This window comes from Leuresthes tenuis, unplaced genomic scaffold (genome assembly GCF_036924035.1).
Source record: "Leuresthes tenuis unplaced genomic scaffold, fLeuTen1.0.hap1 SCAF_15, whole genome shotgun sequence".
NCBI lineage: Eukaryota > Metazoa > Chordata > Actinopteri > Atheriniformes > Atherinopsidae > Leuresthes > Leuresthes tenuis.
Genome location: NW_027325369.1, coordinates 21,804,646 through 21,830,145, shown reverse-complemented (window position 1 = coordinate 21,830,145; position 25,500 = coordinate 21,804,646).

Sequence of the window (25,500 nt, the reverse complement as noted above, 5' to 3'; positions counted from 1 at the left end):
CACTCTCTGCACATAAGGAGAGGTACAGCTGCTCGATAGCATTTTTTATTTTTTTTAGTTTGTGTGTGAAGTGAGGGAAAGTGTGTGTGTGTGTGTGTATGGTCGGGCACACGTTAAGACGTTTGTGTGCAAGTAGAGGCGAGCGACTTCACACAAGCGTAGTAGTAATGAAGCGTGCCAGTGTGGAGAGAGTAGAAGTTGAGTGTCAAACTGGTGAAGAGGAAGGAGGAATCTGTAACATTTGGTTTTCAGTATGTCACATTTCCACCGCATTTTAATCACCTTTATCAATGCCAAATACTGAGCCTAAGAGATAAATCCTTGTTTGCAAAGACTGACCAATATGACAAATGTGCAATTTAAATATTTGGACTGCAGACAAGCAACTTTTAAAAGACAGTTTTTAATATTCAAATGCCCTCCCACACGCGAAGGCACTCGCTCACTACATTTACAAACACACGCACGCACACATTCAGTGTTTTATGCCACTGGCAACTGCCTTATTCCCACCAGCTGTCTCGATGCGTAAAACCCAGGCTTGTTGTTAAGTCTGGGGCTTAAAGGAACTGCCAAAAAGAAAGCTGGGAAGGAATAACGGCATTAATTTTGTGATTTGAGCCACCACTCAGACTCAGCATTTAAAAGTGCTTAAAACTAGCAGCTGGTGTCAACAAGGTAATAAAAGCAGGCACTAGGGGTGGCTCTGCCTGACTCTAGCTGAGCAGCAGGATGTTGGTTTGAATGGTAGTGATGCAGGCAAAGGGGGGACACTGGCATGGGCCATGGACTGCCATAGTGCCAAGGAAACAGAGGGCAGTTAGGGTAATGTTGGTTAGTAATTTGTTGTTTACCATATAACATACAATAGATTGATGCCGGCATGTTGCACCCTGCCAATTTGGTTTCCTGTATTGTGCTTCCAGCTAAGGTTGCTTTTGAAATGGCTTGAGAGGGCTCTGCCAGTGACATCACTCTTAGCTATGTGTTCCTCCCTCTCTCAGGTGAAAAGTATCATTTGCCACAGCTCCTGCCAAGTCAGGAGTTGGGAAAACTTTAATTTCCCTTGCTGTGGAGACGGTGCCAGAGGTTTGATGTCTATTACCCAGTCCTTGAAACAAGAGCTGACGCGGACTTGGAGTGAGCTAAGATCTCTGCGGCAGCATTATCTAACCTCTGAAGTTCTGCATCTTTCTTAGCTGTCTCTCCACCTCTTGATTGCTTCTATCCTCCCCCTTATGCTCTCACTTTCTCTCTCTTGTTCTCCCTTGTTTTTCTCTGAGGGTGTCATCACATTTCAGATTCCTGTTAAAAAGTCAAGATGTGGCTGGACTCGAGCCACAAAGTGCATTATGATCCACCTCCTCTTTGCTACCCATTAACTTGTCCTTCATGATGCGGCAGTGGCTCATAAACGCCTCAGCACTCGAGCTCCCCTGCTCTTAAATCCACACACCATGGTCTGTAAAACATCTTGACTGTCCTCACAACTTTGCACTCTTGCACATCCCTTTGAAAGTGAAACTCGGATGTGAGTCAGCATAGGTAGTTGCACAAAGGCAGAATGGGTATTCACATATGTCAAGCCTATAAAACTCAACAGTAATATCAACAAAACCATTACAGATGGCGATAAAAAAACAAAACTGTTTTTCTGACACTGGTTTGGCAAGCTGTGGCCCACATGTGTGGTCACTCTAACCCATAGTCGAAAAGACTTAAGTCTCCATTTTAGTTTTCCCCTTTGAAGTCTTGGGTGCTTTATTTAGAATCATTAATTTATTTTAATTTTAATCTTATCTATTGTATAATGAGCCATTTTGAGTGACTTGGTTTGTGGGTCAAATTACACGTGTAAACTTGTAGAACTGTCATTGCTGAAGCAATGCTTTATGAACTGAAGACTAAGAGACCTTTGTCTGAGACAGCTGGGATTAATACAGTATATATACTGCCACATCCCCAGCACTTATCCCTCTGACATCAGGTGCTGCTTCATCTGTAGTATGTGTGAACCAGTAAGTAGAAGTAAAATAAACTTAATTTTGCTTGGTTACTATAGTTAAGCTCAGCCGTTATATCAGTCTGCAACAGACAGGGAATGTGTTTTGAACTGTGTACATGTCACATTTATCAATCTTTGATATTTGGTTGGATGGTTAACACATCTTTCTATAGTGTAGCAAACACAGAACGCATATTCATCACTGTTTTATGATGACATTAATGGTAGGAATATTTTATGAAGTCTGCACAGAGCTGTCAGTCAAACTGGAGGACAAGTGCAAGGAGTCCTGAAGGTTAATGGCTGAGGAAATTCTGCGATTTAAACACCATATGGAAAGGCTCATCATCTTCAAGCTGTTCAAGGTTGAACCCATCCAGAACACTGTAGGATTGAGATAATAGCCTTCTTTGCCCAACTGTTGTTAAGCTACCAATCTCCTGTCAGCTGCAGGGGAACTGATAAGCACTAGGACCCGAGACCCTGAGCAACTTTTGGTTTCTGTCTCTCCTGTCTTAATCTTTGACTGATTTTCTCTAATTTATTACTCTGTCAGGTACACAATGCAGATGTGTTGATGTCACATGTTTCTTTCTTTCCTCTTCCCTTCACACCATCCTTTTCTTCCTTTTCTTCGCTATTTCTCATCATTCCCATTTCTCTTCTCTCTTTTCCCTTAACCACACACATTCATTGGAGAGTGGCTCGCCCTCGGAGCCATCTGTTTCTAGGCAGCCTGTGAGTGTTGGTGAAATATGTAGGGCCTAATTAATTCAACCAAATTGTTTTAGAATAGATTAATACAATAATGGCAGCGCATGAAAGGTTATTTCAAGTACACCACTCAGCTAATCTCATCAAAGGGTAGATTTTACTGCTATGCACCCAGTGAACACCCACTGCCATATAGACTCTCATATACACGAAGCCAGTCAGTAAGTGCTGGAAAGTTCCAAGTCGAGGTGCTTATTTTGAAAAGAAAATGGTAAGCCAGTCATTTGAGAGGCTTTTAATTGATACCATAGATGGTGGAGTGAAAAGTGTATAATAAAATGGTTGCCCTTCACTGAATTTGTGTATTAAGAGAACTGAATAGGTCTGTGACAGACCTGTGTCTATGAAGTAAAATTATACAAGAATTATTTTAACTCCTTGTCTCTGAAATGAAATGATGGTAGCACAGTTTAGTGGCAAGGTTACAGCTCTCCAACGTGAAGAAGGGCCTACAAATGTCTTGAAATTAAAAGTCTTGCTCTGATTATCAGTAAAGCCATTATTCTAGTGTCCTAGCAACCGAAGCAGAGTCATAATGCACAATATGACCCTATCCTGAGTAGATGGCGTGCTATGGTGGTAAATTGAAATGATCTGTGGTTCAGACAAACTCTCATAAACCTAATATGAAGGGACTCTTTTTCTTTCTTTGTCAATATGAATTTTTTTCCCTGGCATTTTAGGTCTTCTTTGTTTTTGAACAAACAACCTTTTAATCTTGCTCACCCTCAGTGATCCAGGTCATACACATTGTAGAAGATTGATCTGTGATTGTTTTCCTTTTGATGGTTGCTTAGCAGAACAGCTGGTGATGCTTTAAATCCTGTGACCTCCATGAAGAAAACAATAGGCACCCACTTGAAAACACGTTATAATTTATATGACGGGATACTCATTATACACGGTGTCATTTGGTGGCCTTATTACGGAAGCCAGTGTTTCCTTATCATTACATTTCCTTGATTGTAGTTGTCCCCATCTCTGAAGGGGGAATCTGAAAAAGATTTTAATCACTTCATGAATCTGCACTCTACTTTCTGACTGTTATTTTGGAAAAGCTTTTGTAGTGTGAATCAATGCCATTTTGCCTCTGCCTATAAGGCTTATATGGGCTTCTCACTGGCAATAATGTGACATAATCATTCAAAAGAATTTTAAAATGAAGCCAGAAATCATTTCTATCAGCAAGTGTATCTTGTCTTTTTTATTTATTTATTTATTTTTTTTGTCAGTGGCAATAACAGCCAGCATCTCATTACCAAATTTAAATCTTCTCATTTTATTCCTGTGAAACAGTGACTGTGCCATCAGTCACCTGGCCTAACCTCTGCAGGGAGTGAAGCAGACGAGCAGAAGTCTCACTGCTGTTGTTCATCAAGATTAATACCAACTCACTGTCCTCCCCAGAGAGGCAAACTAACAGATTCCCTACTTGACTTCCAGAGCTGGCTTCTATAGACAGCTCTGGTTCATTAACACGAGTATTATGGCTGTACCACTTGCAATTAGGAATGTGTTTAAGAGGGTGCCATGCACATCCAAGCACACGTACATTTACACCAGAGTGTGCACATGTCTGGGTGCACATTTACCCTTACACCTTCAGTATACACACATACACAGTCACACGGTGTCGGCTGCATTTTTTAAGAGGAGGAATATGATAATGAACCTGGCTTGATAGAGTAATTAACTGGGCTAAATGGAAATCCCACGAGGTTCAGTGATAGTTAGCAGATGTTCTCTGAAATACATTAAAGACCAAACGTCTTGTGAAGGGGGAAAGAGTGAGAGAGTGAGTAAAAGGGGGAAAATGTTGCCACTGTGGAGAAAGTTTGAGGTTTTTCAAATAAGGGGAGGAATGTGAGGTCCTGCCTTCTGTAGTGCGAGTCTTTTATCTGGAAACAATGCTTCAATAAGGGGGGAGCTGAATCAGCTGATCAGTCATGTGGCCTACAGAAGTCACAGAACCATAAAAACAGAAACCTCAAGCTAGTTTAAAACTGGGAGCTTTTATGACAGGGAGAACTCTTATTAAAAAATGTTAGTTAAATTAGCTCTTGATTCTGACACAAGCAGCTTGTTACGATTTCGGAACAAGTCAATAAATGTGTCACAATAAATCTGGCAAAGGAAACAATCTTGAATCAATAAAAATTCTAACAAACTAACATGACTCTTTAATGGAACTTTTGTTTGTAATGACACAGTTTCATATCACTGAAGCCTTTTTTCACCCTCTTTAAGACAATATTCCTGTCCTGTTTGCAGGTTGTATGTCTTGGTAGTCAATTTTATTATGCAATCGTTTCATGACAGAATAGTCAAAGTTGATTTGAGCTGATTGTTTGTCTTAGATGAATTTCAATCACAATCACCACAAGTAGCACAAACTTGACAGCAAACAAGGGAGATGTGTATGTAACATATGGATTCATCTGTTCTTGTAGCCACATATTCTTCAGTCACAGTAAACGGTTGACTTGAGAGACTGAAGCTATAGCTTGGCTTTATAAAACAATAATAGTGGCGCCGCAGTCGGACTTTACTGTTAGCTAGTTTGCTAAGTCATACTGAGAAGAGCCATCTGCTTCCCTGTCTGAACTTTAGAACAAAGACACCAGGCTGTCAAAGTTTCCCTCAAACAGAGAAATGCACCCTGACTCAGTCACCAGCATACGCACGCAGGCACAATGCCACGAACGCATATACGTACACACATATTCCACCCACACATGCACACTCATGTTGGACTTGTTTCCTTCTGTTCTGCAGTCTAATGGACTTTCCCATTCTTAGCTGAATGGCTGTTCTGTGTAACGGGTGTAGTTTGAGAGATTTCCTCATTTGCAAACTCAGAAATAGTTCTATAAAAATCCAAACGAAAACCAAAATAGACAAATAACTCATGCGAATAAAAACAAAAGCATGTTTGTGAGGAGAAACACCTGTTAATTTAAGTTTATTACCGAATATGTTCCAGTTAGTCTATGTGTTCAGTAGGTGTAAAGCAGCTGCAGGAAGTGTAATAATGACTTCCTATTTGCTCCGCCTGCCTCCACCCACTCACCAGTTACAGCTGCCCATGTGGTCCTGTATGGACCAGCTCCATCAATAATATAATGTCACTGGACACAAATCTATGCCAGTCTGAAAGCCAAATAGACATCTATATAACACATTACTAGGCTTAAAGTTAAATCTTATTCATCACAGACTTCTTCACAGGAGCTGATGTAATCTACATTTTTCCATGGACGGATGAGCTTGAACTTCCAGTGACCTCGCACCTTAATCTATTGATCCATCAGTGTTGCATTAAAGCTCCCTCTCATCTTAACTTTGTTCTGTCTTTCTGACAGCTGCAGGCACGTCCAAACCATCACATGTAAGCAAAGTGGGAAAAAACCTGGAAAACCTTTTAGTGCACCTTACTCTGACATGCATAATATGTTCCAGAAGAGCGCACTTGATCAAGCTTATCTGTGCACATAAAGTGCGACGAATGCCTGAGCTTGAACCCTCCTGCCCAACATGAGAAAACAGTTGATATCAAGCTGCAGGACTTGGCCTGTTTCTTTTTTTTTCCACACACGTAACAGAGTGAAATATTAGTCAGGTCAGTAATTATACTTAACATGGCATGAAAAAATATTGCTGTCATGTTGACATTTGGCTATCTTTAACACCTTAGATGAAAAGCAGACGGCTGTTGCTTAGAGTTGTAGCCATATCTATTATAAACAGTGCACTTTAAGTGTAGCGGTCAAGAGAACATTGCAGCTACGCACAAGACTTGTAACATTGCATTTGTAGGCAGTTACTCTGTCTTCCTTTGTGCTTAGGTGGAAGTTGATATACTGCACTTCTTTCTCTGGCGTATCCTTGTATTTTGTGATACTTGAGGCATAACATAGGAGGAACTTCAGAAACACACAACTGGATATGGTGTTCTTGAACATCTGACAAAGCTCAAATTAAGATTGAGAGTCTGTCAGTGGAGATCTGTACATGTAGCTATCTTAGCTTGTCAGAAACACAGACATCTCAGTTGACATGGAGATACTTTGAGTCGTAAATACTGAGGTTAGTGCAGAGTTGGCAGTCTGCTTACTGGAAAACCAGAAGTCTGAAAAGGATTTGACTACTTTTATCCTCGGAAGAATTCAAACAGAAGGGGGGCGTTATCCTGTAGATGTGTAAGGGTATAAATGTATGCTTAAGGAAGCATGAAAAACCTCTAAGATGTAGTTGCATATAGGAATGACAACATACTATGGTTTTTAAAATTGATAATATATTTTCTTTTTATAAAGCTGTACTTGACCCACTCATCAAAATTCTGCCTGGAATACAAAGGTTACAGCTACAATAGAGTTCTTTGTGCATGACCATCCTGTGCCGCCATGGTAACCTCTATAATAGTCCAGAGTATGGATGTGACATCTGTCAAGCTGTGCTCAGCTTGTGTGTTTACTGAAGGCTTTCTGAAAAGCACATGGAAACCCTCAAAACACTTAACCAGTAGTTAAAAGATGTCAGATATTCACTTTATACCATTAATTTTATTACTTATAAAATGGCCATCTTCATGTTTGAATGGACTCTTTTCTTAAAAACCTTTCTGTTTAAAAGAAATGGCCACAACGGTCTTACATGGTTTTAACGTTTACTTACCACTTCTATCGTGGCCAAGTGTGAATTGTTACATCCAGATTAATAGATTAGTATCGTTCGGTAAATTCTTGTCTTGTAAAGTCTTGTATTGTGAATAGTTATAGGTTTTGCATCTGATCTGCTGTTCAGAGGAAGTCTTCAAATTTAAATAACAATATGCAAATAAAGAACAGTGTTGTCCAATCTATGATTCTGAGATTAGATGCAACTTTGCCACAGGAACGAGAAAAAGTATGCTTTTTCATTTTTGTCTAATTCAATATGGTGTTGCAGCCTCTCTTCTCTGTCTGACATACACAGCAGATTTTTTGTTGGATTTTCAGCAAAGATGTGGTGGTCCAAGGCATAACTGCCGCTAAACCAAAAAGCTGTTTATGAATCCAAAATCTCAACCATTTCTATAAGTTGTATTATTACTCTTTTTAGGCTTTTACTATAGTCATGGCATATAATGATTATAAAACCTGATTAACTTTTTTTTTTCTTTGTTTTTCTAAATTACATAGCTATGTGCACATTGTGGCTCTGTTTGTGACTGTTGTGGGTATTGTGGGCATTTCTGTGAGGAACTATAATGTGATGTAACAGTAATATCACTTCAACAGACTGTAGATTCCAGCAGTGTAACATATCCTATAACACACCCTGAAAAGAGTATTGCTGTGATTGAATATGTTGGTGAGGTTGTAAAGATATTAATCACAAGCTTTTTTGAAAGGTTTGACGTAGTCTGAATGAATACAAGTTTGGTTTGGTTTATGAATTACATCTCCACCCAACTTGGTTTCCACCCATCTAGAACAAGTTTGAGGTCAGTCAAATACTTGTTAGTCTTTTTTGCAGTGTTTTGAGGAAGACAAAATAACTCCATGCTGGTTAACCGTTACCACACTCAATTAATCATTCTAAGAATTTCTCGATCGCCCTCTCCTCCTTCCTGCTTTCCTCATGCCATTGCTCTTACTTCATAACATCCTTGCTGACAACTGTTGGCCACACAGTGACAAAGATTAACTTTTTTTCTGTTCCCTAGCCTATTTGAAAACACTGGTGTTGCAAGCACCCAGAAGCACCATCTGCCACTGCCTCTCCAAGCAGAAGATAAAGTTTGCATCTCTGCTTTTCATCCTCTCCTTGGATACAGACAAACAGAAACCCATGGAGACACACCTACACAAACACATACAGATAGTTTTGTCCAGGCATTAGCATATCTGTGTTTGTGTGTGTGCATGCTAAGAGAGGAAATGACCACCTGACTGCTTTCCAACTCCCATTCTCTCCAGAGGTTTATGGAGAAAACATGAAGGAAAATTCAGGGCAAACGAAAAATGGAGAAACAGGAGAGCCTCCACTCTCTGTCTGAAGGTCAGACGGACTGAAAGTAAATAAAAAGGATAACGATTCAAAAGTCAGCGAGACAATGACACCTTTCACTGTTGGTGTAAATGTAACAAAACAGAGAGACAGGGCTAAATGGTAAGAAACGGGGGTAAAATGGGATCGGGCCAACTTCTTAAGTTACTTTCTACCTTGCAACATCTTTATTTTTTTTATTTTTATTGATGCTTTGTATAAACCTTCCTTGAGTCCATTAGAGCTTAAAAGATTTATGTGAAACTGACATTGGTTTAATGAGCACCTCCGTCTGCAAGATTTTACGGGTATTGATTTCCGATGAGTTTAAATTTAAGTCTTAACATAGTACAGGCAAAAGGCTCTGTTGTTTTAACGAAAAGATCAGATTTTGTTGAGTGTGTGTGATTAAAGTCCATGCCTGTCGGTCAAGAGATTTTGTTGAAATTGGCAGCTTTATCAAAGTACATCTTGCATAGATTAACGTAATCAGATTCTGCTTTAAATGCATTTCACTACGGCAGTAACCCCAAACAAATCTGAAATGATGGCTTTAGCCTGAAACTAAAACGAGCCAAAGTGTCTAATGGAGTCATCAGCCCACTCAGATTATCATCATCTGTTTGGGCGAGCTACCTCTGTGTTCCACACTCCTGCTCACACACGCGCACACACGCATATTCCTCAGATTCCCAACTACAAGGAGCAAAGAAGCGTCAGGAGATGTTTAATTAAGACAACAGATCAATTAACAGCTCAATTAGCCTGGCTAATTAGGGGCTCAGTTGGAACAAAAGCTCGTTCTCCTCTGCTCTCCCTTCCTCTCAGTGTCTCTCTCCTACGGTCATACACATGAACACATGCACGCTTGTAGTCACACACCCTCTCCTAGGGTTTGAGCACAGGACATGGTTGTTGCTATAGGGCACATAATCCAACTTAATCGTCAGTCCAGATTTTGACAGAAATTTGTCTGGAAGGGAGTACATGAACAGGAGTACCATCACCTTGCATGGCTTTTGTAGCTTATAGAATTAAAAAGGGCACCTGTAATGGAGTTTTTTTTTTAATTTTTATTTACATAGAACTTGCACCAGAATTAAAACTATAAAACGAGCTGACACTGGTTATATTCAGCCAAAAAACGTTTAATTTTATGTTTAACTCATTGAGATATAAACGTTAGCTATTTTCAAGGGAAGTAAGAGGGTTCAAATGAAAGAAAGTAAGTGATTTATTTATTTATTTTTTTGATGAGAAGAGGTTAAATTGAACACACTTTTTAGAGATTAGACTCCAGTGGATCATTACGGTGAGCGGTGATATGAATGAAGAGGTAAGGATAGGACCCCCTGGAGTTTAGTCACTGGTGGCGGTCGATGCAATTTTGCATGAGCTGCTTTCATGCCTCCTCACAGGTATTGTGAAGAGGTGAATTTGGGGAGGAGGAGAGTTACACAAAAAGTCTTAAGATTTAAAAACAGGGATCAGGCTAATTGGCTCTCTCAAAATGGAGAAAAGAAGGTCACTGGACCAGAGCTGTGATAACAGAATTAAGACTGAAGTGAGTTTGACAGTGTGGGAAAATAGAAGTGATGGAGAAAGAGTAGTAGGTCAAAGACCAGTACACTAGAAAAAAGAGCATGTGACATAACAGTGTCTCCTTTTTTTTTTACTAACCTTAAAGGCTTCATCTCTTAGACCTACAACCAGTTTTTTGACCATGTATAATATAGAGTTAAGTTTCACCTTGACTTTCAAAGTTTCACCCTTTGCCTATAACTAAGAAAATATAGTTTATTAAACAATTAATTGATTTGTAGAATTACATGTTTTGGTCTGTAGTATAATTTCTTCTTAATTTGTGTTACATAGGCTAATGTTTAATGTCATTATTTACATTGTAAAAGGAAAAAAAAAGAAAAGTTTACATTATTCTATCTCACATTTTTGAATTATCACATTCTCTGTGATTCACTCAGCAGTGTTGCAATATAAAAGTGTCTTGCATTTTCCACAAGGTAAAGTCAAAATAATTGGAGAAAAGCACTGAACGATGGGTAGGTTTGTTTGTGCTGGTGGTTTGTAGCGTAACCTCTGAGTGTGAGATAGATGTCCTCATTTGCCCTCCCCAACGTGTACCCGTGGTGTTTGTTTGTGCGTATGGTTTAGTATGCATGCATATTCGCAAGCATGTGTGTGCCTGTGTGTGTGTGTCACACAGGGTTCAGATGCACGGTCACCCCATACATCTCCTATGCAGCAGACGGATCTGGGGTTCTGTTGCTGATGCACTGTCTGCTCTCATTACTGAGCAGGCCCAGGAGCGTGCCCAGGCTCATACAGAAACGCACACACACTCATATGGTCCTGCTGGGACAATTAAATGCAACTGGAAACACTGGAAGAATCTGCCTAAAGTGAAGGAGACGGCTTGAAAACTGCTTCATAGTGGTACATGTTAAATAACCTTGATATTACAGGCAGATTCATCTAAACCCCCTCACTGCACTCTTACACCCACACAACCACAATAGGACACACTGTGCAAGTCTTGTGACAGGATGACTGACAGAAAGACAGGCTGTTGCCACATGACTTCCTCTCTTTCTCCACACACACAAACGCACACTTCCCTATGTTCCAGTGTTAATAAATTGTCCCAGCAGCTGTGTGCTCTGACGGCAGCCTCCTTCTGCTGTGGGCTCCGATACGGCAATGACGTCCTTTCGCCACCAACTCTTCTTCCTGTGTCTAAATCTGGCCAGAAATTTGTCTTGAACACAAACGGCAGCAAAATGTGTTAGTTTAGCTATTTATGTTAAAAGAGAGCCAGTTGATGCTCTAACAGATGCTTAAATTAAACCCAGCAGAGTTAAATTTCAACTCGTATTCCACAGACGGAGTTTGCAAGCTTGTATGATCACTGAAAACTCTTTAAAAGAACAAGAAGCCTTTATACATGTTCTTGGTTCAGTACACCCTAACACTTCAAACGTTTACTGTCAGAGGTCTATCTACTCAAAGGAATGAAAAATTATAGAGACCATGTTTTATCTGGAACTTATTTACCGACCACCAGGTGTCTTAACTTGACAGAAGTTCAATAAACATGTTAAACATGTTCACTCTACAGATTTAATCGGCCCTCCTGCACAGCCGGAACCTGTGACTTTTCTGTTCAATCAGTGCTCACACTGAGGGGGCCACTTTTTTTTCCTCCACCAACATGAATATCTGTGCCCTCAGTGTTGACGTTAAGATAAAAAGTCTTACTTTGTGTGGACTTACTGTGGACTAACGATTCAATTGCACTGCTGGCTTTATATATATATTTCATACCTTAAAAGTAGACAGAGCAGAGTTGACACTGTATAAACTGTTAATAAAGACAGAAGGCAAAGTCTTAGCAAGTGTCAAAAGCAGTATTTGATCCAGAATAGAACATAAACATTGAGACATGTCACTATTTAATGAAAAATATTAGGTCAATTTCAATATGCTGCTCTTGTCTGATATAGAATTACAGCTGCTTAACAGTCTTGGGTCTTTGTGGGATTTAGCATGATTCTCCACATCTTTTCAATTGGTGAAAGGTTTATCCTGCTGTTAGGCCAGTCCAGCACCTGGATATGTCTGCTACAAAGCTATGCTGTTGTAACAGAGGCTGTATGTGGTTTAGCATGGTCTTGCTGAAATATGCAAGGTCTTCCCTGAGAGAGAGGAAGATGATAGAATCATGCCTGTTTGTCATGCAGTGCGGCATGAGGACATGGCAATTGCAGGCACTCGGAATTGATTTTTCGCCATGTCGTTTATGCAGAGAAGTGATGGAATATTCATTGTCCTCGTAGATATGTTTAGTAACATTATTTGAATATTGCTCCAGTTTTTTGCAGATATCTCAATCTCTGCCCATCTTTAGTTCTGAGAGACTCTGCCTCTCCAAAGTGCTGCTTTTATACCTAATCATGTTACTGACCTCTTGCCAATAAATCTAATTGGTTACACCATGTTCTGCCAGCATTTTAGTACCACTTACATTATCAGCCTTGTGTAACTCCCATCTCAACTTACTATTTTTAATATATATATTTTTTAGATGTGCTGTCATCAAATTCATTAGATAATTTATTTCATGAAACAGTAAAATGTCCAACTTTCAACATCTGATATGATTACTGTGGTCTACCGTTGCCAACAATAATGGTTTATTTGGTTTGCAAATCATTGCATTTGCTTTATAGTTACACTTTGAACAGCATCCCAACTTCTAGTGGGCATTGGGGTTATCTAGAATTTCTGTTTCTTGTAGCCGTTGTAATACAAGTGAATGGAGTAAATTCTAACCATTATCCAAAATGATTTAGATAAACTCCAAAACTTGCAATCTTTTGCAATAATTGTGACGGATTGTTACATCCTTAATCACTGCATCTCCTTTCCTCATTGCCTTTTATTTGATGCTATCCTACATGTACATATTTGCTTCCAGTGTATTTCTAGACTCAATTTCCATTTTATTAGCTGCAGCTGGATAAACCTAAATCATTCTGACAAAACAGTCCTGCAATAAACACTGCAGACTTACAGAGAAAAATATTCTTTGGTTTGTTTTTGTTAAGTCAGTTTTAGAGATGTGTCAACCCTGCTGTTTAATTGCAATGTTTCATTCTGACACTTTTTTTCAATTATTTTGTTCACACTGTTTAAGAGAAGGCTAAACAACAGACACTTCTCCAAGTGTAATGCTGAACAGTTAGGCAGCAATACAAAATCCAAGCGACTGAAACGGTTATAACAAAAACTGTTATGTGTAACCTTTCTGAAGATAAGATTTATTGGATGATTGTTAGCTAGAAGAACCCAAGCGTATACATGTATAAAGAAAGGAGTAGGGAGACACTGAGGGTAGAGCATACTGTAGCAGCCAGCCAGAGGAAGATTCCAGCGGAGGATAATTGGCCTTAAGCCATTCCTCTGGCCTGCTGCTCTCTGAATAATGCATGGTCTTTTTAATGAAGCCCTTTTTTGTTGTCTTTTTACTTCTCCAGGATGTAGGTTAAAATTAGCATACTCCTGTGTCTGCATCTTAATGAGAGTTTGGCTGCTAAAGCTCAATTGTGCTCATAGCGGTGCCCATTCTTACTGATCTTTGCTTAGAGGTAAGATAATGATAGCTGTAACGGGGATTCAGCCGTACTGTCGGCTGGTGTAGACAATGTGCCACAATCAAAGTATGCTGACAATGATGAAGAAAAGGAGGCTTCTTTGCAGTGTGATACAGAATATGTAGCATTCATCTGTCTGAAGTGTAAGGCTCTGTGTGGCAGGGTTTATTAAAACTAGGCAACTGTGAAACAAAAATTAAACATTGATTTATTTGTTGGTGTGTATTTATTTTCAAAGGTTTATATGCTTTCAGCCTCTGAAGTGTAGACATTGTGAATGCGTATGCAGCCGCCCAGTGTCCTGAAAGTGTAGTCTCTTTTTCAGTAGTTGTACAGTAGTTCAAAGTGTTTGAGCCTGTCCTTTAGTGGGGCATGAGAGCATTTCTCAGTCACTGGGGCATGTACAACAGTTCCCTAATCCTGCTGTAGACCCCCTTAAATCTACAGGCAAATGCTTTGTGAAGCACTGAGCTGCGATTAGGCAGAGTGCTAGAGGATGGTGGAGCTGAGCAGGCCAGAGGCAGCTGTGTAGATGGAAAAACGGAGCAAGGAGTTTAACTTACAGCTCTGTGGTTCCTTCTATAGGGTTGAAAGGAATGAAAAGTAAAGTATCTGTGTTCTCATTTGGTGATCTTACAGTGCTTGACGGTTATGTGACGTGCAGCGTAGGATGGAAATGGATGAAGACAATAGAGACCTCTTAGTGTGTGTGCAAATTGATTGGTGAATCATGAAATGGTAATTTCTCAGGTTTCTTTGAGTGCAGCAGCTACTTTGGGATGGCGATGACAAATTACATTCTCTACACAGGCAGTACTTGGCTGCTGATTCGTTGGTGTTTACTGTAGACTTAGAAGCAGCAGCTGACAGATTTTTTTTTTTTCCCAGTATCTGTCTTCATTTGTCCAGGCCATCAAGTCACCAGGCTTGCAAATTATATTTTAACTGATCAACTGATTTACCACGATCTCAGAGGCATGGTATGTCAGGAATATCGCAGATGACGAAAACAGTGCTGGCCTAATAAACCACAGTTGGCTCTGATTCTGTTTTCTCCAAACAGAGTTGCCTGGATAATTAACCTGTACATTAACTTCCCAGCTGATAGGAAACAGCATGTGGATATGAGCTCAGTGAGTCATGGAGATTGATCCTGAGTGTGATGGGATGGCAGAGGCAGGATGCCGCACAGTTTGGCAGATGCTGCCATACCTGTCAATTCTCACATTCTGTTCAGTCTACCAGGTTCAGAGAGAGTCTCATTTCCTAGTTTGGCTCACGAAGGAGTTTGGCACAGGAACAGAATAAGAAGTGAAGTTACAAGATGTTGAGTGTGTAGCAGCAAACTTTCTGACAGCTTGAGCGACTGACTGGTTCTCTGTGATGGACTGAAGTCACGGCTGGGTTGCTGTTTCGGCTCACAGTATTCACAATATCCATATTTATTTAAAAGTATTGTGCTTCTTTGGCAGTGTGACAAAATGATGGCAAGTTTGGGTTAGAATATTTTAAACCTCAAATCTAAAACGGCTTGTTCACTGAAACAAAATGCAATGATTTTATTCATAATAGAACATAGAAAACATATCAAATGTTGCAAGTAATGGATTTTGATATTTCCTCAAAGGTGTTTGCTCATCTTGACTTTGATTTCAGCAACACCTCTGATTGGGTATAAAAGAAGCACCTTAAAGAGGCAGCGTCTCTCAGAAGTAAAGATGGATAGAGGTTCAGCAGTCTGCAAAAAGGTGTCTGTAAACTGTGGAGAATTTCAAAATAATGTTCCTCAATATACAATTGTGTAGACTTACAGTATTCCATCATCCCCAGTACATGATATCATAGATTCAATGAAAAGGGATTGGACAAGGCACTCGTCCAAACATCAGTACCAGTCTTCTTTGGGCCCTTGTGCTACACTGCAAATAAAACTAGGAATGATTCTGCCTTGGAAATTGCACATAGGCTCAGGAACACTTTCAGAAATCATTGTCAGTGAATAGTTTATTGTGCCATCTACAAATGCAGGTTAAAGCTCCGTCATAAAAAGAAGAAACCATATGTAAACATGATGACAAACTCGAACCTTTCACAGATTTTTTTATTTTATTTTTTTTTAAAACGTGGCATATCATGAAGCACAAAATGTGACACAGATGACCCAGGACTGTTGAGCAGCTAAAATCCTAAATGGGACAAGAATGGGACAACAGTCCTCTCCCAAAGGTCTAGCAAATGGTTTGCTCATTTCCCAGATGTTCATGGCCGGTTTTTAAAAGAAGAAGAGATGCTGCACAGTGGTGAACATGGGCCTGTCCCAACCTTTGAGATGTGTTGCTGCCATCAATTTCAAAACAAACTTATTTTTCATGTAAAGCAAAAGGCCTTCAATTCAACGTTTGATGTCTTTTAAGTTCTATCTTTTTTTTTCAAATTAGATTTATAAATAATTGCAGCAAGTAATTTTTTTATTACCATTTTGTATAGCATCCCAACTTTTTCTTTTTTTTTTAAATTGGGGTATTTAATCCTGTTCCTTTTCATAAGTATGAACAGTTTGATGGTTGAAAACTCAGCATTGAGGAATTTATCCTTCATTTTACTTTTCTTTTGTTGTTGTAGCCAAGATAGAAAATCACTAACACTTCACTGATTGAGAGTATTGTTGATTTTTGTGTGATGTGTGCAATAATTTCTCGCAGCTGATGGTGCACACTACTGCACATCTTTAAAGCTTGGCATAAACCTTTCCTCTGTGCTGAGTGAAAGCCTGTGGGACTCCAGGGCAACCCACCGCTGGGCACTGGACTCCAAGTAATGGGCTAGCGGCAGCATGCGATGGGCACTGGGCAGGGAGTTGGGACACAATAGTGGAAGGGTGGTCCAGGCCAAAATCAGGCCAAGTAGTTGCAATCAGTGGTGCATGAGGAGATCTGGCTCAGGCTGTCAACTGCTTCTCCTCTTCTGTGTCGTGATGCACAATCAACTGCTGTCTGTCCCGTCTCAATTAGCCCCATTCTGTTTTTTATGTTCCCCATTTTTTTACTCTGTATAGGATTATAGTGTGTTGTTTTTGGTATGGCTTTATGTAATGGGCCTTTTAACATTCTTGCTATTTCTGATTAAGTTTCTTGGTAATAATTGAATAAATTGATACTTGTTGTAGAGAAAACTGATATGTTGTACAGTAAATGAAGAGGGTACCCACTAATTCTCAGAAAATACATTCCTCCCATTTGTTAATTTATATGCCTTTTATGCAGTTTATAATTCTATATGTAAGTAAGAAGTGGCAAGCAAACATTTTAAAGGAATTGGTGGAAAGCCTGGGAATAGATTGTCTTTATTTTCTTTCAACAAGTATTAGATCAAGAAATCTTTTTCTAAGAAGTTGAAGTGACAAAGAATCCATTAATCTAAAGAGTATTTTCTTGATTAATCCATCAGGCAGTTTATTTATAAAATTAAAATCTTCCTATTAGTAGACAGAAAATGCCCCAGATCCAAGAAACATACTTTAAATGATGATTAATATAAAATTCTCAAAAGACTTCAGTTCAATATCATCTCTATGAAAAATAATCATGAAACAACTGGGTGCATAAGATGAATCATTACCATGTTACCTAGTAATTGCTGCCTTTTTGTAATGAAGAGTATTGACCCTTTAATGTCCAGCTCTACAGAGCACATTTTTAACACACTATATTGTATTTAATTGAAAATTTGGAAATAAACCTATCGCTACCGCTCGGTGTAGGCATTTTGATCTGTCAAATGCTTTAGCCTAATTTTGACCAACATCAATGTTTAATAAGCACACCTCTTTCATAGAAAGGCAAATAAGAGGACACCTCCAACCATCAGAACGGCAGGGAACCTCTCAAATGTTAAATTAACTATGTGAAGGCAGCTGCTCTTTCTGCTCAAACACTTTTGTTGTGTGGTGAAAACAATGAATAATTCTCTTTGCACCCCATATGTGGGTGTTGGGAACAGGACAGCAGGCAGGACTACAATCCGCAGTCGAGATCAAAAGGCAAAGTTTGAAATGAACACGCATGTCGAGAGGAGGGAGTGGAGATAACGCGGACAAATATTTGTTTGTGAGAGGAAGAGAATGGGGGGTTCTCTCTGTACCGTGCAGCAAAGGCAAGCCACACGTGTGTTTTAAGTGTGTCTAAGGGAAAGGCTAACATGTGAAAAGTGAATGTGTCAGTAATTAGAAAATTTAGAAAATGAAATGTTCACTACTCTGTGAAAAACTGCAAATACACACTGCCTTACAGAAAAAATTTATTAAAAAACTTCAGCACATCCCAAAAATGCACAACCTGGTTAAGGTTTGAACTCTGTAATGCCTAGTCAATATGTTTAAAAAAAACTCTGAACCATTCTTTGCAATTAGACCCTTTGAAATTTGGCGTTGACATGAAGGAATTTTCCCATGCCATCAAGGAAGAAAATTTATCTTGCTGTAAACACCTGGTAACATTAAGATAGTTCGCTGACCTAATGTTTTGGGCTCATAGCTTTGCTGAAACTAGACCTGACCAACTGAAGCAGCCTCAGTTTTGTATGCTTTGGAAAAGACATGATGGGTGGATGAGGTTCTCCACACATCATGGTGTAACAGGGTAAATCTGGACTCATCAGATGGCATGACCTTTACCACTGCTCCTGAGTCTAATCTTTATGCACCCTGGGAAACTGCAAATGATACTTGCACTGATACAATACCTGGTTTTCTTTAAGATACACAGCTGTTTAGTCCAAATGCCTTAAATTTTCTTTGCATATGTTCACATTAAGCATTGCTGTGGTTCTGCTCTTGACTTTCTCCAGTTTTTCCACCAAATGTTCAAGCGATCAGGAGTTTCTTCTGACCACATCTCTTCCTTGAAGAGATCCAATGCTATCGTTCCAGGTTCAGCTGTCTCTTTTGTTTTGTTTGCTTGATGCACATCAGTAATTTAATCCTTGTAAAACAGAGTAATGTCTTTTCCATGACCACAGAATGTGTCTCCTGACATGGTTGTTCAAGGAATGAGAAGCTGTTCACTGCATCAGTTAGGGTTGAATAACTGTTAGTTTTTCTTCTTTTTTTTCTTTTCTTTTTTAGTGCAGTTAAGTCATCACAGGGATGGGACAATTATAGACAATATAAGACAATACGGGACAAGACGAGCTACTGAAGGACATGCATGTACTGAACTAGTAAGGAAACATATCTGACATGTGTGTATGTTGTATCTGAGATAATGATAAAGTGGAAACAAAAAAAGAAAAAATAAATACAATAAATACAAAAATAAATAACAATGCCAACTTTTCTGCCACCAACCCCCTAACATGACCATCACCTCACCTCCATTTCAGCAAAATCTCTGTAAGCAATACTCGAACCCAGTCTTGAGTGTTTGTAATTTTCAGGCTTCTGGCAGCACCGCATTAAAAGACCGACATGATTCTGCTGGGGACATCACTGCGTGGCCTCTGGAACGCTTCTGAAAACCATTGTCTGTGAACACATGTCATTGCTGCATCCACAAATGCGTTAAAACCATGCAAAGAAAGCACACATAAAAAGAATCAAGAATGCTGTTGCTTTTTCTGGGCCTACGCTCATTTAAGATGGAAGTGGAAAACTGTTCTCCGGTCAGATGAATCCTAATCTGAAATTGAATTTTAACATCTTTGATCCCACGTCCTCCTGACTAAAAAGACAGACCAACTGGCTTGTTATCAGCACAAAGTTCAAAAGCTTGCATCCAAAATGGAAGAGAGCTGCGTTTGTGCACATGGCTTGATTAACTTTTACAGGAAGGTACCATTGATTCTGAATGCAATATATAAAGGTTTAAGAGCAACGTAAAGAGAAGGCTTAGATTATTTTAGAACGGTAATGCCGCAACATATTTTGCCCATATTGCAGCATGGCTCTGTGATGAACAGAACTGGGTGCTTGACTGATTTGCCTTGACTGGACATATTTGGAGTATCACAGAAGAGGCCTTGGACAGTTGAGCAGCTTAATTCGTAAATCGATCATTAATGGAAAAATTAATTTTCAGTACTATGGCATTTGGTTTCCTCATTTACCAAACGCCTGCAGTCTGTTGTTGAAGGGAGACGTGATGCAACACATGCAGAAACGTATTACAGCCCAAATGTTGTTGTGGACGGGATTGCTGGCATCAAACTCCAAAGGAACATGTATATTTTCCAAAAGCTAGAAAATTCTTCAGTCAAATATTCAACATTTGATCTTTTTTTTTTATGCTACTATAGTAGCATAAGAGGAGATATTATCATCTTCTTTTTTTACAGTATATATACTGTATATATACTTCCAACAGGGAAGCTTTCTTTGCAGCTCACCAAAGAAGATATTATTCCTGAACGATGACCTCCCCACCCCCAGTGTGTACCCTTATGTGCTACTTACTGCAACGTCACGGTGTCCCTCAGATCTTTTTCTCTCCTTCTCACTTCAGCTGTGATATCTGTGAAGCTTCTGCCAACCTAAAAAAAAAAAACACCCACAAAAAAAACAAAGTCTGAGTGTTGGTGTGTTGTCTGCAGGGCATTCACCTGCCTGACAGACACGGAAGAGAAAAACGATAAAGGGAAGGGAGGTGGAAGAAAAAAAGATTCAAATTTCTATCAAGTTCCTTAACATCGCCCTTGCCAAATTTTGTGGTTTTAAGTCGAAAGCAAGTAGTGGAGTTCAGCAGGTTCTGTAACTCACTCAGGAACGTTTCTGAGAACGGACGTAGAAGTTTATTATTAGCCAATAATTCCAGCAGCTGCAGTGAGGCAGTCAGTCTATATGAGAAAATATGGGAAAATGATGCAGTGTGTGTTTACCATGATTTGGTTTGCAGGAAGAATCCAATAAAGATGATGAAGAAGCCTCATCTCCGCACCTCGCAGGGCTGGGCTGGGCTGGGCTGGGTGGCAGAGTATTCAGCGGAGTGAGGGGAGACAGAGCACAGGGAGAGGGAAGTGATTACTGTCGTTAAGTCAACAGGAAATGTTGCATCTCCTTGACGTTTAGTAATGATCGCAGCAGCTGGGAACAATAAAACTCCGGCACTGCACAATTATTGGCCTCCCTCACTTACATTGGATAAAAGTAATAATGCATATTATCCCCACATCCCCCTTTAAAGTCGCACCAGCGAGGGAAAAGAGGCTGCAAATCTCATTTGTTGCGCAGGAAGCTGAGTAGGCTGACGGTTATGATTGACTGGAGGAAGGCTTCCTGCAGTGCTGCGTGATTTGACCGCTCTCGCTCTCTCACTCATGATATCAGTTAATCAATCTTTTCTCTCTTTTATTCAATTTCTTGTGATTTAAGCTTCTGCCTTTGAGACAAAGAGGAAAGATTACAGAGTTAAAGTGATGCCCAGAGAGAGAGTTGACAGCGGCTTAGATTCATGATGGACAGAAACAAACATTGCCAGAGTTTTAAAAAGTTTTAAGCGACAGAGGGAGAGACAAAATTCAAACAAATTTGCGTATATAGTTTTATATTCCTTTATAAATCACTGTCTTGGTTTTCTTAGAATTTAAAGCAGGGCTTTTTTTTTTTTTTTGATTAGATCTTTTGTGCGGTGAGGTGTGTGTGCGCTTCAAATTGTGTGTTTCAAAACTTTTGCAAACTTTTGCTTTCTCACACTTGGTATCGCATTTCACTCTGAAATGTTTGTGCAATGCTTTGTTGCACAGTTGCTCCTAGTTTGCACCTAGTTTGGGATAACAGCCTCATGAGCTATGTAAAACGAAGTGAAGCTTTTCGTGGTACTTAATTAAGAATCCAGATACAGAGGTATGTGTGGTATGTTATCAGGTTGAGAACTTCTTCGAAAAAAAAATGATGCTGCCCTCAGACCCAAACATCTAGTTTAAACATCAAACACTGAAACATTAAAGTATGTGTACTTTAATGTTTATTTCCAAACATATTTTCTTCAGATTATTTTTGCAGTAAATGACTCACACCAATTTATGGTCATAACGATATTTGAATTCATAAGAGGGTCTAAGAGAGGTTCTAAAGTATCATCCTCCATATCTAATGGAGGCCTACAGATGTGTTTTGACCTTTCTGTTCTGTGTTGATGTGTGTGAGCATCTGCCTGCATGAGCTTAAGGAGGTTCTAACCAGCTGCATAGTAATGATTGATTAGACTTGTCGTGGGTGTGCATGATTATGTGCATGAAATTCTGAAGCTCTTGTCGTATTCCCTTCCATTTTCCTTTTATTGATGATTGTTGGTACAATACTGCAAAAGCCAGGAAGTGAATTAAATGCGTGGGTTGAATCTCAAAGCGAAGAGTAGTTTATTTTATGTTTAAAAACTGCTTGCCACTTCATAATCTGTGAGAACATCCTTCCTCTTGAGTCCTAAAATATATTTTTGAGGGCTGGTGTGACAGTGCATAGGAGCTCGGAGAAAGAGACTTTTTTTTTTTTTCTTTTAAGAAGAAGGAAACGAGTTGATCTTCTTTTTCGTGCCTTGGTTTCCTGTCTGGGAGCCAGTTCTAGAACAAAAGAAACAACTTATTCTGTTGAAGAGCAAAGGGCAAAAAAACAATCGGGTATGCCTCAGAGTGCCTTCTTAGAAACTCCTCTGACACCGGATGCTTACTTCTAGATATAGTGAGTGTGTGGTTGTGTGTGTCTTCGGGATACTTTTACCTTTTTGGAGGGCTTTAAAGGAGCGATCAAAACCTGCTCCTCTGGCCCCAGCACTTTATACTCCTCTGCGGGTGGTTTCCCTTCCAGTCCTGATACTCTTCTCTTGGTTAGTCTAACCCACACCTTCTTCACTCTTACCTCGGGAAAAACGCACAAACATGCTACACTGCTGCTCTCAAATCATTTATTCATTTATTTTTTAAGCACCCCCACCCCACCTTTACTCATCTCAAAAATGTATTGGCAGATTGATGATAAAACTGGCAAAAAACAGGTGCCAGAGAGGATGTTGGTAATGATTATGTCATGCTTATTTCTTCTAGGGTTGTATCACTTGTTATGAGTCAGGCGAAGGTGCTGACTCTTGTATGCTTATGTGGAAAAAGAGTTCACACTCAGTGGGAGGCTTCGGAAATCACTTATTTTTCTCCTTTCCACAGATTTGAACTGTTGGTGCATACATAGTACTCAAGAGTAGCAGCTTTCCTCTCACAGTCAGATGGTATCATCTTGTGTGACGTTAGTTTGCAATAGATATTGTTAGGTTGGTGTAATTCTACGAAAAATCTGTGCGTCACAAAAGTTAAATGCCACACTTGTTTTCCTGACTTGTAAAATGAGCCACAGAGATCTCAGAAGTTGAATTTTTGAACCATTCCATAACTTGCTCATCATTTCAGGTCACTGTTTGTTACACGTCTTACCAGTCAGACGAGCAAGACATGGCAAACTCTAGAAAATGCTTCTCTCTGTTTCTGTTTCCCTCACCCCTCTCTCCCAAAGTTTCCCTCTCTCTGGCTGGGCGGCCGCAGGTTTCCAAACAAACTAGCCGAAACATGTTGTCTGTGAGTCCGTCCATCCAGCCCTCCTGCTGGGCAACAAAGCTGCCATCCACAATGTAAGCAGGTGGCGCTGGCATCCCAGGGAGAATGGGCAGAGCGTGTGGGCGTCACACAGGCAACGCCAATCCAAAATTCCCAGCTGACCTCCAAAACCAAGGCTATGCCTGCGCTCGCCAATCTTCCGCAAATGTTAGTTTGGGTTTTCTTTGTCTCTCCGCATCTTCCTCTTGTTTCTGTATTCTTTCATCTCTTGCTGCATTTACATTTCCTGTTAAAGAATCATAGTTTAGACTTCTTGTGCTTCTCTTTGTGTGCCCGTTTTCCTTTTTTCCTGCATATCTCTGCCATCCTCTCTGTGTTTGCTTTGTTGGGGTGTTGTTTAGTCGAGTGGGACCAGCAGTAGGCCTCAGGCCAGCCGCCTTCAGTTGGACGTTAATGAACGAAACAGGAGTGGGCACATCTGATGAGTTTGGCCATGCTGTCAACTGATTTTCATCTGGTGTGTGCATGTGTTTGTGTGTCTGACAACAGGTGCAGACCAGATCTCTATGCACTGACAAAATATAGACTCTGCTGTGCCAACACAGGTGATTTCAACGCAAGACGCACAGAGACGCAGTCCACAGATATATTACTGTTTTCCCCTTTCTAAAACAGAAAATGCCTTAAAGAGCTGGCTAAATGACAGTTTGATTACTTAGATTATCTAGAGAGTTTAAACTTCGGCTCTCTTTGCTGGGTCCTGCATTGATAAATTCTAAATTATTGCCTTAAAGCTGATGATGTAAAACCAGTTTGGTAGACAAATAAGGAAACACCTGTCACTAACAGCCCTCAGTAAAACGACTCACTTATAAGCAACCTACACACACCCAATGGAAGATCTGACTGACAACATCCTGTTCCTCTCTTGTTGTCAACAGGCCTGAAGCAACAACAGCATAAGCGTCTGTGTTCATTAGAATAGTACCTGTCTGGGACTCCCTTAGCCACCTGGATTTTCAAACAAAAGCAAGTGACTCTCCGAATCTTTCTTTCTGTATGCCACAGGCAGACTATGTTCAAAGCAGCATCGATGCAACAAAACCAACCATCTTAGTGTTCCCAAATGTCACATTGTTGTGTATTGTACATGGACAGAAGCTAACGAGACGGGGAGACAGGAATGCGATTCTCCATGGAGAGAGACAAAATTTGCTCGCATCCAAAAAAAACAAAGAACAAAGGCAGATAAATGAGTGAGTTTTTGAGCACAAGCTAGTGGGCTTTGGCAGCACTGGACAGGCAGGAGGGGAGAGGGAGACAGTGAGAGCTAGCTAGTGGCCCGTCCACACATCTGTCCACACAGCACGGGGTAGGTTCCAGCGACACCCACAGAAACAGGCTTAACCTTCTCTTCCCCCCACCACCTGTTCATTACTATGGGCCCCCCCACAGAGCTACCGCCGGTCTGATCCTCTCCTCTCAACCGCTCCCTTGTTCTTGTTCTCTCTCTGTCTGCCGCTACTCATCCCGCTCTCTCTTTGTTATCCTGCCGATCTGTTTCTACGCAGTCTCCCCCTCTTTCTTTTCCATTTCTTTTGCTTCTGTTTACTTCTTTGCAGTGCAGGATTATCAGAACTCACTGTCACCTACTAGTAGTAGTTAGAAATCTGTGCAGCTAGTCGAAAAGATGTTTTTTTTTCTTTCTTTTTTTTTACAGGAAAGAATCATCGTACAGGTTATTTTGTCTTGTGTGTCGGAGGAGGAAATGGTCGGTGTATGAAGAGGGAGAGAAAAAGAGGCTTTTGATGAATTGTCTGTGAAAGTGCATCAGTCTACCCACATCTTTAAACCCCCCAATGGCTCTTGTCCGCTTTCAGACTCATTTTTCTCCACATTGTTGGTAATTTAAGCGTTCTCGCCCGTGGCATCATTCATAGTTGGCCCATTTAAATCCCCTTAGAAATTCTATTTGGAGAAAGGAAA